This window comes from Siniperca chuatsi, linkage group LG23 (genome assembly GCF_020085105.1).
Source record: "Siniperca chuatsi isolate FFG_IHB_CAS linkage group LG23, ASM2008510v1, whole genome shotgun sequence".
NCBI classification, from domain to species: Eukaryota; Metazoa; Chordata; class Actinopteri; order Centrarchiformes; family Sinipercidae; genus Siniperca; species Siniperca chuatsi.
This window is the reverse complement of record NC_058064.1, coordinates 20,730,811-20,747,439: the sequence shown is the minus strand read 5'-3', so window position 1 is coordinate 20,747,439 and position 16,629 is coordinate 20,730,811.

Here is a 16,629-nt window from a genome sequence, read left to right as displayed (position 1 = left end):
AGAATTAAACAGTATCATTTGCCTCAAAAAGCTGTTGATGAAATTGAAGGTGTAGTTCAATCTTTACTTGCTCAAGGTGTGTTTGTGGAATCCCATTTTGCAATTCCAAAACCAAACGACCAAGCTGAATGGTGATTTGTTCAAGATTTACAGGCAATCAATAACATTGTTGTGCCTATGACTCCAGTTGTGCCTGACACAAATTGTATTCTTGCATCATTGCCCTCTAACTCAACATACTGCACAGTCATTGATTTGTGCTCAGCTTTCTTTTCTATTCCGTCGCATCCAGATAGCCAGTATTTGGTTGCATTCACATTTAAAGGTAAACAATTAACATGGACGTGCCTTGTCCAAGGATTCGTTGAAAGTCCTGGTGTTCACGATGCTGCGGTAAAACGTGATGTAGAAGATTTGCCGTTATCAGGGGGAGGTCAAGCTTTTAGTACGCTGATAACCTTTTGATTGCATCACCCTCAAAAGAGGCCTGTCACACTGACGCTATACTGCTGCTTAAAAGATTGGCTGAGTGAAGCTGCTGAATAGCATGTCTCCTCCTTAGACAAAGAAAGATCTCCACTCATTCCTTGGCATGGCTAATTACTGCAGACAGTGGGTTGCTGATTATGCTGCTATGGACTCTGTTTTACGTGCTGCCACTACATAAGCAGTCCCTCCCATTGTCCAATGGACAATGAACATGCACAAAGCTTTTCGAGATCTCAAGGACGCTCTCACCGCAGCCCCCTGATTATCATCTGCCGTTTCGCCTGCATGTTCATGAGAAGGATGGTTTTGCCACATGCATCCTGGTGCAGAAACATGGGTCACATTACCGCCCCATTGCGTATTACTCTTCCCAACTTTCACTGGTAATCCTTGGCATGCCAGGCTGCCTCAGATCAGTGGCTGCAGTGGCCACAATGATTGAGAAATCTTCTCCCATTGTACTGGCTCATGACAGTGTAGTGCATGTTCAGCATTCAGTACTGCATATTTTGAATACCTCTGCTACTCAGCACATGACAGCTACCCTTAGCTCAGGTTATAAGGCAATCATTCTTTCCAGATCCCACATCACTTTGAAACGCTCACCCCCACTCAATCCAGCCACTCTTCTCCCCATGATTGACCTAGAAGATGAGCATGATTGTGTTACTGCTATTGAAATGACCTCATCCCCAAGGCCTGACTTGTTGCAGACACCAATTCCAAATTCTGATTTGATTCTCTACACTGATGGTTCTGTCTGTAGGCCATCTGATACCAAGCATATCGCTGGCTATGCCGTAGTGAATGACTGGGAAGTGTTAGAGGCACGAGCTCTGCCTAATGGTACTTCAGCCATAACTGACTTAAAATGATGTTAGGGAAAATTTAATCCTCCTTGTGGAGGCAATGTCAGACCAAGCGACAACCTCTGGGGCTGAAAAGTGAAGCCAATGCGGAAGTGTCTTAAACATGCATTCTTTCTAATGACCAGCAGGGGGTGACTCCATTGATTGCAATACGAAGTCTGATTGTATAAAAGTGAGAAAATGATCCTGACTTCTGTACCTATCTTCTGACAGAAAACACTGAAAAATGTAGATAATGTTAAATGAAAACTTGCACCCATAGAAAATATGTTCCACAGGATTCACATCTAGGGCCAGACTTATTAAACATTTTTGTCACTCGGGCATCAGAAAGTCACTCGTTGGTTTGTGGACTACCATTTTGAAGCCTGGAGATTGGCATTTTGGCCGTTGCCATCCTGTTTTTTTGTAACCAGTGACCGGAAGTGACCATATTTGGACGAGGGGAGCATAGCAAATGCTATAAAAAAAACGCTATAAAAGTTATCAGCTAACACTAGCACTAGCTAGGTTAGCAAGGTGCATCCGTAATTCCTGTTAACTGTGATACTAACTGTGATGCTAATTTTGGCTAACAAAAAACAGACTTAAAACAAAATGTACTTACCTGAAATAACGAACAGCTGACTCATTAGAGTGTCTTTTAGTACAACCAAACGCTGAACAAAATGTTACAATTAATGTTCATGAACTGAATTCACACTGTGAAAGAGTCCAAGTTCTAAGACAAAAAAAAAGCAACAACCAAAACAAGTTCACGGCTGTTTAAATGTACTGCTATGGATTCGCATTGCTATGCCTCTATCCTGATTGACAGGTCACCTTGGTAGCGATTTGTCAATCACAAGGTAGACCCACCCTAAAGCATACCCTGCTTTGTTGTCCATTTTACCCTAAATGGGACCATAATTTACAAAATGAACATCATGCTGTATTGAAGAAGACTTGAAACTAGCGATTGAGACCAGAAACCGTTGACTAAGGTAATACATCAAGTGAGAAGCAGAATCATTTTCTCATAGACTTCTACACAATCTGACTTCTTTTTGCAACCAAAGGAGTCGCCCCCTGCTGGTCATTAGAAAGAATGCATGTTTAAGGCACTTCTGCATTGGCTTCACTTCTCGCTTTTAACCAAGAAACTGCTGTTTCGTGCCATGATGCCAAACAAAAAGTAGTCAACTCTTGGAGTGGGTGGATTCAAAGATCTGGACTAGGCAACATGCAGCCCAGTCTCATTTGCAAATAACAAGCTTAAGATACAGCCCATGCTTGCTCATGGTGGGATTTGTTGGGTCTCTGTAAATAATATTATAAAAAGTACAGTCTAGACCTGCTCTATAGGAAAAGTACAATGAGATAACTTCTGTTATGAATTGGCGCTAGGTAAATAAAATTGAATTGAACTGTTTGTGTTAAAGGATATGTTCACTTTTTTTTGTCTTAAAACAACACTCACATGCTCACATGCACATTAAAGGTACTTTCACATCTTACCTGTTTGCGTTTGCCCGGTTAGTGCTGGCTTTTTCGTCCTGTCTCTACCTGTTATTCATTCATAACATGCAGATGATTTTCAGTCTAATAGTTATAATACTTATAATTAGTTATTTTTTAGTTAGCTCTTTGTGACACCATAGAACATAAATATACACGTTAGAAGCATTAAAGTGCTGCATGACCTGCTGTCAGTCACCAGTATTGATGTTGTATGATATATGATTTCTCCACGTGGGTTCATGTAGCGCTGATGATACAAGGTACAAGGTAATTTATTTATTACTTTACAACACAAGGTTGTATAATGAAATTAGAGTTTGTAGTCCCTTCATGCTAGACACATAGAACATCATCATATACAAAAGGTTGACATTTGTAAGACAGTGTCCATCCACTTTGAATGCGTTTGAGCACCAAGCATCATCAATGTAAACACAGAGTCCTCCTCCTCTCATCTTGCCAGAGTCTTGCACTCTGTCAGCTCGGAACACGGTCCACCGGTCAAGTGCTTGATCCAGGATGCTGATGGAGCAGGTCTCTGTAAAGATGTTAGCACAACAGTCTCTGATTCCCGTTGCTTGGCCAGCCTGAGTCCCATTTCATCCAGACTAGACATTAGCCAGGAGCAGCCTTAAGTCCAACCTGGGCTAGCATGGCTCCTTTCCTGTCTGTCTTTCCTCTCCTCTTGAGCGATCACAGCAGCTGCTGTGGTATCTGGTCCGGTTGATCTGGCTCAAGGTCCGCTGCTCTTTAATCCAAACCTCAGCTTCCTTTTCCAATGACAACGATGATGACAAAAAAAAAAACAATTGAAAAACAAGAATGTAGCTTGAATGTAGTTTGAAGGAGCTAGCCTACAGGCTGCAGCATCTGCAAGCACAGCCGTTGCCAAAATCTTCTGATCCAGTCAATTTTGACAATTTTGGCTTAGCCCTTTAAATCACTTCCAATCAGACATCATTCAATGATGTTTCAGCATTAAAGCACAAAAAAATAACAGATTAAAACAAAAATGTAGTGAAGTTTGAAGGAGCTACCAACCGCTGCATCTACATGTGCAGCCGTTGCCATAGTCATGTACACCATCATTCAATTAAATTAAATTGTATTTATATAGAATTTTAAAATAATAATGTAATGGTAGTGGTAATATTGATAGTAATAAAGTACTAATAATAGGAATGATAGTGATAGTAATAATAATGATAATAATAGTAATAGAGTGCATAACCATCGTCTCTGCTACTCACACCTGTAGGCTTTATGTTTTTTTCTCCAGTGTCATTCCTTCTTAGTGAATAACAGGTGTTATAGTGTTTCTGTGCCACCTGTGAGCACTGATGGATTGTGATGCGTCATTGCAAGTATTATTGATTTCTCGTGACGTGGGTGTGTGTTTGTGCTTGTGGGTACCAAATGGGCCCAGTGGGGCATGGACCACATCCTGCTTCACCCTTATCTCACTAGCGGTAGCCTTAGAGGGCGAAGTCTATATGTAATAGAATTTTAGTTACGTACTGTAACTCCAGATTCTATGATTATAGGCGCAGCCCTCTAAGCAATGGGCCCCACTGGTTTCTTTAACAGACCGAAGAAAAAGCTTGGGAGCCAATTGTCCAGTCTCAGCCCAATTCATAAACAAGGTGAGACCGAAGTGGGGCCCACTTAGTACGTGGGCGTGGATTAAAAATCTTCAGTGCTGCACAAGCGCAAGAAGGGATTAACCCACTAGCGATAGCCTTAGAGGGTTGTGCCTATACTCATAATCTGGAGTTATGGTATAAAATTAACATCTGCACCTAGCACGTCAGCACGTCCAGTTGCTTGTGTACAAAATACACATGACTCTTCCCAGGACAAGCCGGGGCCCTGTGTGCCGGTAGCTTTCTCAATTCCTGTCTTGATAGGTAATAGAAAAAGAATGGAGAATCTGCTAAGAAACAGGAAGCATTCAACCTATTCTGCAATCCATTCCTTGTCAGCCACAGCCTGTCACAGAAAATTTGGCAGATAATGCTTTTAACACACTGAATTTAGCATTATTAAAACATCAGGACTTTGGCAGGAAAAACATTTTTACATACATAACTATAGACTGACTCAGCATGTGACAGAGCCCACACACAACAAGGGGCACACTCTGGACTTCAAGGGTCTGAACATTTTCAAGGTTGTGGTGACTGATGTTGCTCTCTCTGATCATTCCTGTGTGAGAGTGCTATCTCCGTGCACACAAATGTTCAGACAGAGGTGATCACAAAATGCTACATTAATGAAAACACTCTTCCACACCCTCCCTCTCTTGGGTCTCAGTCAATGAGCTTTCAGATAACTTCAATTCTAAAATTACAAATGTTATTGGTGCCATTGCACCTACAAAGGTGGAGGCTGTATCTGGTAAGAAAAGATCTCCATGGAGAAATTCCGCACTGGTAAGAATAGAAAAAAGAGAGTCATAAAGCTGGACGCAGGTGGCGAAAAACAAATCTCCAGGTTCATTATGACATCTATAATCTTCGCATTGAGAGCAACTGAGAAATGCAAATGGTGGTCCTTCTTCTCTGACACGATCAACAAAAACAATAATAATGCACGTGCCTTGTTTGCTACTGTTGACAGGCTAACAAACCCTCCTGTGTCAGTAGCCTCTGAACAATGAATTTGCCTCCTTCTTCACTGACAAAATTCTGAAAATTAGACATGCAATCAGTGCCTCAGTATCATGTACAGCATATGTGTTGTCCCTGTGTCCAATTAAAGTCAATTCAAATAGCATGACACAATTTGATCCTATTAACCATAAAAACTTGGAGGACATTATACAACATCTGAAATCCTCCTTCTGCTGCCTTGATATTCTGCCAACAGGCTTTTTCAAAAATGTTTCTAATTGCATGGCCTCACATATTCTACAAATTGTCAACATGTCTCTTCTCTCAGGTGTCTTCCCACAGGCCCTGATAAGTGCAGTCATCAAGCCACTCTTAAAAAAGAACAATCTAGACATGTCACTAATGATCAATTATAGGCCCATATCAAACCTCCCGTTTTTAAGTAAAATCATTGAAAAAGCTGTTTTTCAACAGCTGAAGAACTTCTTGGCATTAAACAGCTGTTTTGATGTCTTCCAGTCAGGTTTTTGACCACGCCACAGCACTGAGACTGCTCTTGTTAAAGTCTTCAGTGACAGTTACTTAAAGACAGACAGTGGCAGAATTTCAGTCTTGGTATCTCAGTGCTGCATTCGACACGGTCCACCACAACTTATTACTAGACCAACTGGAAAACCGGGTGGGACTTTCTGGCTCAGTATTAAACTGGTTTGAATCCTACTTAAAGGACAGAGACTACTTTGTGTCTATAGGTAATTACACATCTGAGCGGACAAAAATTACATTTGGAGTTCCCCAAGTCTCCATTTTGGGGCCTCTTCTGTTTAACATCTACATGCTCCCTCTGGCACAGATTATGGAAAACAACAAAATATGTTACCATAATTATGCAGACGACACACACATTTACATAACAATGTCACCAGGGGACTATGGTCCAATACAAGCGCTGAGTAAGCACACTGAACAAATCAATGATTGGATGTGCCAGAATTTTCTTCAATAAACAAAGATAAAACTGAAGTCATTGTTTGTTTGTTTGCCAAGGAGGAATGATTAAAAGTCAGCGTTCAGCTTCAATCAGTAATGTTAAAAACCACAAACCAAGCCAGAACTCTTGGTGTAGTCATGGACTCAGACCTGAATTTCAACAACCACATTAAAACAATTACAAAGTCAGCCTACTACCACCTGAAGAATATATCCAGGATTAAAGGATTTATGTTTCAGCAGGATTTGAAAAAACTTATAAATGCTTCCTTTGGGTGATGTCATCTGCAGACATGGTATTTCTTTTCATTGTTATGCGGATGACACTCAGTTGTACCTCCCTGTCAAGCCCACTGACCTTAGTACGCTGAGTTCTCTGCAGGACTGCCTATATGACATAAAAAATTGGATGTCGATAAATTTTCTTCAGCTCAACTCAAATAAAACTGAAATCCTTGTTATTGGGCCCCAACACATCACTAAAGAAATACTGCCATCTACTGGTAACCTGTCACAACATATCAAACCTGTTGCAAGAAATCTTGGTGTCCTGTTTGATAGCAATTTATGTTTTGAGCAACATATCACTAAGCTTGTCCAATCATGTTTTTATCACCTCAGAAACATTGCAAAAATCTGATCTATTTTAAATCATAGTGATGCAGAAACTGTTGTACATGCTTTTATCTCCTCACGCCTCGATTATTGTAACAGCCTGTTCACTTGCCTTAATCAAAAAACTTTGACACGACTGCAGACTGTACAGAACTCAGATGCTAGGCTGTTAACCAGGACCAAGAAGTGCGACCACATCACACCTGTTTTAGCCTCTTTACATTGGCTCCCTGTTTGTTTTAGGATTGATTTTAAGATCTTGTTGATTACTTTTAAGGCTCTTCATGGCCTGGCTCCAGACTATGTTTTAGACCTTGTAGTCCCTTATGAACCCTCACGTAGCTTGAGATCTTCGGGCAAGTATCTTCTGTCTGTTCCTGAGTCCAGGATGAAAACTAAGGAGGACAGAGCTTTTGCTATCAGGGCCCAGAGGCTCTGGAACAACTTGCCCGAAGAAATTAGGTTGTCTGAGTCAGTGTCTTCGTTTAAGTCTCTTCTCAAAACACATTTTTATCTGAAAGCATATCCTGATTTTACCTGAACTGGCTGTTTATTTTATTGCTTTTGTGTATTTTATGTATTTTATTTCTTTATATTGCATCATTCACTGTGATATTATATTTCTCTTGATGTGAAGCACTTGGTACTTTTGTTTTGATAGGATAGGTCTGCTTTCTAAAAAAAGTAAACATGGGGAAGCAGTGTTCATTTTTTAATGCAGAAAACTGCACGTCTGCTGCAACTCTTCTGTTCTTGTTCTTTTAAATCAAGGCTGAAGACTTTTCTATTTGCCACTGCTTTTTATTAAATCAGATAAAGATACATTTCTTGCACTGCACTGTAACATTTACTCTCCTGTTTTATCTTGTTCTTATTTTCTATTTAACTCTTTGTTGTATTTAATGTCTTTTTATATTGCGTTTATGTAAAGCACTTTGAATTGCCTTGTTTTTGAAATGTGCTATACAAATAAAATTTGCCTTGCCTATTCATTATGAAAGAGCAATGGCCAATGGGGAAACTCCAACACTCGACCGACCAATGGTGTAACTTCACTCAGAAGACATTGGTAGGTCTCGTGTGGATCCCTTCTCATAAACCAACTCGGAGAGAGGTTGGCGCACCTCAACAATTTGGGGGCTCGTCCGGGATGAGAAGGAGATTCGGAAATTGGACAGAAGGACCGATCGCGGAGATTACCTATGGCTCATGGTTGACCACAATAAAAGGGTGAGCAGAACCTTTTTTAATCAAACTCTGCATATTGGATTTAAAACTAAATTGAGAGCCTGTGGTAAGAACTGTGAGCAGGTTGTGCAAATTTAAAGGTATATAAGAGACCAGGAAAATGGATGTAATGTGATACCCTGACCTTGGATTGGCTTGCCACACCGTGACCTGACGAGGGCACGGAACACTGGGTTAGAGTCCCAGTGAGCTGGGTTAGAGGCCCGGGGAGTTGAGGTCCCCCAAATGCTTGGTGTGAGGGTTTTGAGGGCCCCACCCTTGTTTTATTTGAGATGAAAGCCCTCGGGGGTATCACAGAAGAATTGGCATTGCAGGTTGATTGGTGCAGGGGTTAGAGTCCCCCACTGTGGATTAACTGTGTTTGGGGTTAGAGTCCCCGGTAAATTGAGTAATTGTATTTTGGGGTTCGAGTCCCCGGTAAGAGTACAAACTGACTGGCTTAAATCAGTAGATAGGCAGGGAAAGCATGGACGGAGAATTTGATAGAGAAGTGGATGATGGGGGCAGGGGCCCTGGAGGCCACAGCCCCTGGAAGCCACTGAAGGAGCAAATCCCATATATGTTGATTGCTGTAGGAAATGTGGGATCAGAAAAAGAAAGCAAAAGAAGCAGCTAAGACAGAAATTGAGATAGTATTGGAAACACTAAAGGTGGATTTGAGTTCTGAGGAACCCCTCGGGAAGTATTTGTGGGGTGAGGAGAAGAAGTACCGAAAGCAAGCTGATGAGGCGAAAAAAGGTGAGCAGGAAGGAGAAATGCGGGTGAGAAGCAAGTGTAAAATGGCTTATGAAGAAGCAGAGAAGCAGAGACAGAAGTGGTTTCAGTGGGCTATGTATTGGCAAGGAGTAGACCACTGCGCTAAGAAAGAAGGCGGAAAAAAGAAAAAAGGAGGACCCCCGCCCTATGATCATGATGTCACACGTTCCTCAGCCCCATCGGCTCCACCAGCCTCAATGTATCCCACTCTTCACATTACAGACGGACAGTTTCAGATTGAAACCCTGCCCATCAACCCCCATCCTTGCACTTCACCGCCTAGGGACAGAGATCCAAGGTCAAAGAGGGAGTCAGACAAAGAAGATACTGAAGGCAGCTGACAGAGAAAAAACCGAAGGGAAAGTGATAAGAAGAAAAAAAGGAAGTCTAGGCTGGGAGCCAGCTCCGCAGATTCACAGTCAGAGGAAGAGCCATTTGTGACACGAAGCAAGAGAGAATGTAAGGAGTCAGGTAGAAAAAGGAGCAGGGAAAGTGGAAACAGGAAGAGAGAAAGAAAAGGAAAGTCAGTTAAAATGATGGGACTTGTGTCTGGTCTATACAACAGGGAGAGTGAGGAGGACCAGCCAGCATCTAGGGTAGAAGCAGCGGGCCACATTAAAGGGGCCTGGTTAGGAGAAGGATTGGCAGAAAGTAGCAGCAGAGAGTCAGAGAGTGAAGAGGAAAGAGAAACACAAGAAAATAAAGCACCACAAACACACACACTTAGGAGCGGACACATGTATGGGAGAAACACTTAGTGCATCACCTACAGAGAGCTAGAGATGAGGCTATAGAGGAAGATAGCACCACTAAGGACTTGCAGTTGCAGTTGTTGAAATTAGAGTTAGCTAAAGCTAAGAAAGACCTGACAGAAAATAATGAAAGTAAGAAACAAATGGTGGCTGCTGCACCCCCAGCTCCAGAATCAATACCTGACCATTATCCTGTTCCACCTTGGGAAGAACAGGGACACCCAACGAGAAGGCCCCAAGGATACGGTTGGTCTCCACAAAGGGTAGGATATAATGGGGGCAGTGGTTGGTCAAGGGGAGGAGGAAGGGGTGGTCCACCCAACAGAAACAACCAATACGGAGCCTGTCACTACTGTGGAGGGTATGGACATTGGGTTAAAAACTGCCCACACAAAGCCCCACCCCCAGGAAGGGGGAGTGGAGGACCACCTCAAGGAGGTGTGTTAGCCGACATCTACTCGAGGCTACCACCACCTCAAAAGACATTTCCAGTTCCTGTTCCAGTATGCTCGGTGGAGGCCCTGGATTTCTCTTCTTGACCCGTACCTCTCACCTCCAGACCCACCTCATGTAACACTCTTTTACGATCGGGCACATACTGATTGGTATCAGGAAGCATTTGGTCAAATACAAGGCTCACAGTGGAGCATTAACACACAAAACATTTATGTTGGTCCTGAGGGTGTAGCTGCACCCGCACAGTTAACATCTGAACAACTTGAGTGGTATCGTATGAGCAATGAGGCAGCCCCTCATATCTCACTCTCATTACATCCTAAACATCAAGCTAAAGATCTCGGTCCTATGATAAAAACGGCCGGAGAAACTACTGACTGGGTGTCGACACAACTTCCCCAGGTGACATTTTCTCCCAGTACAAAGCTTTACTGTATAAATTTGACCTCATAGCCTGAAAGCACCCCTTCTTTTTAGACGTTTCTGAAACAGACGAGGTGGTAAATGGAGTTCTGTTTCAGAAAAAAGGGGGAGATAGACAAGTGCTAATGTATGTCAGCATTATGCTAGACTTAATGGAAAAACGACATCCTACATGCACACACAACATGCAGCAGGAATGGCAAAAATCCTCCAGAAGACAGCCCACATAATAATGGGCCACCCCTTGACAGTACTCACAACACACAGTGTAGTAGAATTTGTAAACTCACAGACATTCACCATGACATCTCTTAGACAACAGAGACTCTGTAAAATATTGGAGGCACCGAATTTGACTTTCACACATGAAGGCATCAACATGGCAGACAGAATGGGAACAGGTGAGCCACATTAGTGCGAGAGGGAAATTACAAAGGATGTCAAGGTGAGAGCAGATTTGGAAGCTCAACCAGTGTTAGGCTCAGAACAGTTGTTCCCAGATGGGTGTTGTTATAAACATGACATAAACGGATTGCAGGCAGGATATGCTGTAGCAGACAGACACAGGATATGAAACAGTAAGAGCAGAGCAGCTGCAGGGACAGCAATCGGCACAGAGAGCAGAGGTCATAGCAGTCACAAAAGCACTCAAATGGGGAAAAGATAAAGAAGTGACCATCTATACAGACTCAGCCTACGCGGCAGACGTGGTGCACGTGGAAATGAGACATTGGATGCGCACAGGATTCTTAACAGCAGGGGGCAGGCCAATTAAACATGAAAAGGAAATGAGAGAGCTGATGGAGGCACTGAAACTGCCCAAAAAGGTGGCTGTGGTGAAATGTCGAGGACATGATCAAACAAACACTCCAGTGGCGAAAGGAAATCAAAAGGGGGCAGGGGCCCAAGAAAAAGCGGTCTGGATGCAAAGAGGAGCTACAGAGCAAAATGGACTCTGGAGGGGGCCGGACGGACGAATGGTCCTCCCACCAGAGAAGCACATGGCTTGGGATATGTTGGAGCGAATCAAATGAACAGGAACTTGTGTCACTGGTGGCATCCGTTCCTAGCAGACATGACTAGGCATTTTGTAAAAAGATGTACAGTTTGTTCTCATTTTAATCCCAAACCAGTGGTGAGGCCGGAGATGGGAAGGTTTCCCATCACAACCTGTACAGCACAGGAAGTGGTAATTGACTACACTGACATGATTGAGTCAGTGAGAGGTTGTAAATATTTGTTGGTGTGTGTGGATACGTTTACAGGCTGGCCAGAGGCGTGGCCGGCAAAAAATGAAGACAGTGCCACTGTAATCAAGTGCTTGATTAATCATTACATCCGGTATCTGGTCTGTGGTCGAACGGTACAGGGAAGTCAACCCCTGTACCCCGAGAGGAATCAGCGACAAAAACACACTGTTAGCTGCAAAAGGTGAAGTGCGAGTAACCTCTCCTCTAGGTCATAGAAGAGCGTGCTGGATGAACACAATTCCCAGCCAGAAGTTGAAGACGACGTCACATCCAGAAGGAAAAGACTGTGAAGTGAAATAGAGGGTTTTAATCTCCTGAAACAGAGGTTGCTGTTTCAGTACAAGGTTATAGAAAAATTCCAGTCATAAGATGGGGATGTGGGGAAGTCCTAAGTGGCTTGCTGTAGTAGTTTTTGTGTGAGTGTAATAATTGTGCCTTTAACTTTGTATTTGTGTGATGAGTTTCAGGGGAGGTCATCCACTCAGAGAGAAACGGGCCAAAGGGCCAGGCACCGAGAATGGGTGTCTACAACGTTATGGGGGAATAGAATTAGATTATGTGAGAGGAGGCACCACATCGTTCGTGTTCAACTTATGTAGTGTAATCAAGTGTGGGGGTCGAAACTCATTATGGCGGAGGTATGATATTTATGTTTGCAACTCCAATCCCGTTCACGTGGAATGTGCAGCCAGAGGATGGAGCTCCGGTACCTGGTGCAGCTCTTGGGATGAGGTAAGGGGTTACACAGGGGCATCGTGGACCCCGTACGAGTTAAAGTCTCCAGCCAAAGAATGGTGAGCGAAATTTAAATTCCAATGAAATTTTGATAGTGTGGGGCAAAATCCAGTGGTACTGTCGAATGGGGGGTGGAACCAGAACCCAGTGGCCAATCCCAAATATAATGGCAGTTTGTATCTAGTCCTAGGGGACAACCAGTCAGGGATAGACACTAAGGGATTGATCAAAATCAATTTCAAAGAGCCTCCACCTAAAAATCAGACCAACTCACCCGCACCTGCGACACCTCAACCACCCCAACAACTTAAACCTAAAACAGACGTGATTACAGTCGATTATAACCAGCTCAACCCCCTCGACGTCGTAGCCATGGCCACCGGATATAGGGAGAGGAACCTCTGGTTAGATTGGATAGCTCAAACAGCGCATGAACAGCGAATAGGCGATTGTGTTGCGTGTGCAGCGGCCAGGCCGCATTCCGAACGGCACCATCGGTACTTGTGCTATGGTAAGGCTAGCTGCTCCTCTCACCATGATAGGGAATCACACGGTAAAGCCTACCAGAACCACAGCAAGTTCACTTACAGCTCGTCGCCGCCGTCATGTACTCTCAAAACGATCCACAAATGCCTTTGACCCGACTAGAGACTTCCCAACTTATATAGACGCCATAGGGGTGCATAGGGGTGTGCCTAATGAGTATAAACTATAAACTGACCAAATAGCCGCCGGCTTCGAGAATATTCCCATCCTTTCGGCATTAATCCCTATCGCCCCAAACAAGAACGTAGACCGGATTAATTATGTTCACTATAATGTTCTCAGATTGTCCAACCTAACCCGCGATGCTTAGCTGAAGGCTTAGCTGATCTATTAGGACCCACTTCTCTAATGGCAGTACAAAATAGAATGGCATTAGACATGCTTCTGGCAGAAAAAGGCGGGGTTTGCTCGATATTTGGTGATCTGTGTTGTACTTTCATTCCGAATAATACTGCCCTGGATGGCTCTGTGACCAAAGCATTAGAAGGGCTTCGGACCCTCTCCAAAACCATGCACGAACACTCAGGGGCTGACAATCCCCTCGAGGAATGGATGACATCTATGTTTGGGAAATGTAAAACTTTGATTATGTCAATTTTGCTTTCTTTAGCTACTTTTGCAGCTATCATTGTAACTTGCGGGTGTTGCTGCATTCCATGCACCAGAGCACTGTGTGTAATCACATCCACAATGGAGAAAACAAGAGAGTGGGGGGAAGAATATGAGTGGGGGGAAGAATATGGTGATGCCTCTCTTGGGTGCTACTGAACCAGATCCAGAGGAGGAGATGGAACTGGAAAGATGGCGTTAGGAGTGATCTCTTTTTTAGAGCTCAAAAGGGGGAATTGTGGAATTCACACTGGGCTGTGATATTATGACTGATAGCTTGTGCTGTGCACACCCTGTATGTAAGATGTTTTTTCCTGTCTAGTCTAACTCATGCAACTTCTCAGGCCAGCAGCTGTAGCCGCACCATAGACTGCAACTAACTAACAGTTAGATAAGAGAAAGTGGGGGAAGGTACAAACCGAGGTCAGATACTAACAGAGGTGCACTGAGAGAATAAGCTGTGGAAAATACTGAATGTTGTGTGACAGGGTGTGGCTTTAACATATAATCAACTGCTTTGTGCCTTAAATTTCAGACACAACTGGGGAGCCGTAGCTTTAAGACGGTGAGCGTGTTGTGTCTCCGGATATATCTGTATTGTTTGTTTTATCAGATATATCTGTATTGTTTGTTTGTGTGGAAATAAATACTTGTAAAAGACATTGGTAGGTCTCGTGTGGATCCCTTCTCATAAACCAACTCGGAGAGAGGTTGGCGCACCTCGACACCAGCCATATTTATTCGAGCCCTGGTATACGGCTGAAGAAATGCAGCTAAGAGAGGCTGAGGCTGCTGCTGCTGCATTAGCCGTGCAGGAGAATATGGCCAGCAGGGACCCTCCAGAACCTGAGCCGCCAAGAGCAGACATTGACTGGTGGTGCGTTTGCTCAAATTGCCCTCTGATGCCAACAAAAACTGAATCATTCTGCTGCAATGACCCCGAGTGTGTGCTACTATACATTTAAGTTGTACTCCTCACTTGGACAGAGGTGTGCTGAAGACCTTCAGGATCCCAAAGATAAACTGGAAGAGACAACCAAGACCAGCAGGGCCGAGAGGGCACATGACCATTGAGTATTTTTGTCACCTAACGCTGTATTTTGGCCAACAAAGTAAAAACCTTAGCTATAGGTTAGGGTGGTACTCCAGGCAATGTTGAACTAATGTTGTAATATTGAGGGACAGTCAAGAGAAACTGTGTGAACGTTTAGCCTCATTTGAAACAAGCTAAATAGATTGGATGCCGGAAACTGTTATTTCATATTGCTTTTTGTGGAACTTCATACTGCAGCTCTAGCTCAGCTAGCATTAGCTTTGTTGTTATACGGAAGCTTATGTGTGTGTGTTTGTGTGTGTTGCTGCTGTATGTAAATGTACTTGATAGACATGCCCTGAAGGTAATGATATAGCTACGTGTGAAAAAGAAATGGTCAAATGCAGGAATGAATTTGCTTGGCAACGTTGTGTAACTTTGATTAGTGCCCATCAGCTAGCTTGCTGTAGTGGGCGTGGACGACAGAAGCTTGTACACGATGCATCCTGGGACATGCCGGCATGGCTCCGTGAGCAGGAGAACTCAGCTTTCTCAGTGAATATAGCATGCACTGAGGATTTTATTGCTTCAATTGACTACATTAACCATCAACACTGACTGGACACCCACATAAAAGGTGCTGAATTTACCTTTAAGTTATGTGATGACATGATAGTTAACCTGAGAAGCATCCCTGAGTTCTTCAGATTTGGCATGCTTTATGCTGGGAAGCTCTGGATGCATGGAGGTAAGATAAACAGAAGACCTTGGAGTTGCTTCACCTTCATAGTAAGCATGGATGAGATCTGGTCTTGGCCATCAGTCACAGTGTCCACCCCTCTGGTGTGATTTCTTCAGGGCTTAGGTACCATATAAAACTGAGACAAGTATATGAAGAGTTTAAGTTTTTGGCATTATGTACGCAAGCTGTGCCAAGATCTTCTGATATCAGATTTGTGTTGTAATAAACTCATATTCAAGCAAGGACAACTGAGGCTCATCGAGTTTATTCTTCTATTCATCAAAGCAAAGACAGACCAGAAGTACAAGTTTTTCCACATCACCCTCCTATTTCTTAATTTAAATATCACTTCCTTTTTAGGGAAATTAGAGTAAAGTGTCAGAGTATGTAGAATAAAGCATTCTTTTTGTATTACATTAATCAGTAGATAGCAGCATGAAGGGGTACCTTTGGACAAAATAACAGAAACACCTAATAGTAATGCAGTCTAACATCTGTGTAAGAAAAGTTGACCATTGTTAAGCAGATACTGACAAATAAGTGTTCATTCAACTCTAAGGTATTTATTTCAGTGCTCTTTTTTTGTCCTTTTTTTCCGCTTGATTTTATGACTCAGTAGCCCCTGGCGCAAGGTTATCATAAAAAAAGAGCGGTGCCATAGCACCGTGCTCTCCCCTTGCCTCGGGCCTCTTGTCCGGCTTGTGTCACCATTATGGGCACTAACTATTAAAGTGTATTTCAATTACACAGAGGTCTTTTGTAGCAGTGATGGAGAGCAGCAGTAAATGTCAGCAGAGAGGCTGCAGGTTCCACACACTCACAGCTGATTTATCTTTATCAATTGCTCTGAAGATAATTGTTATCACTGTCACAAGACACTTAGCCCAATCAAGATCTTATGAAGATGTTATGGTATGCTTCCATAGTGCTTTCTGATGACACGTTCATGTTCTGTGAAATGTACTGTAAATTCAAGCATCTGCCAGGGAAAAGTAATGTCACAT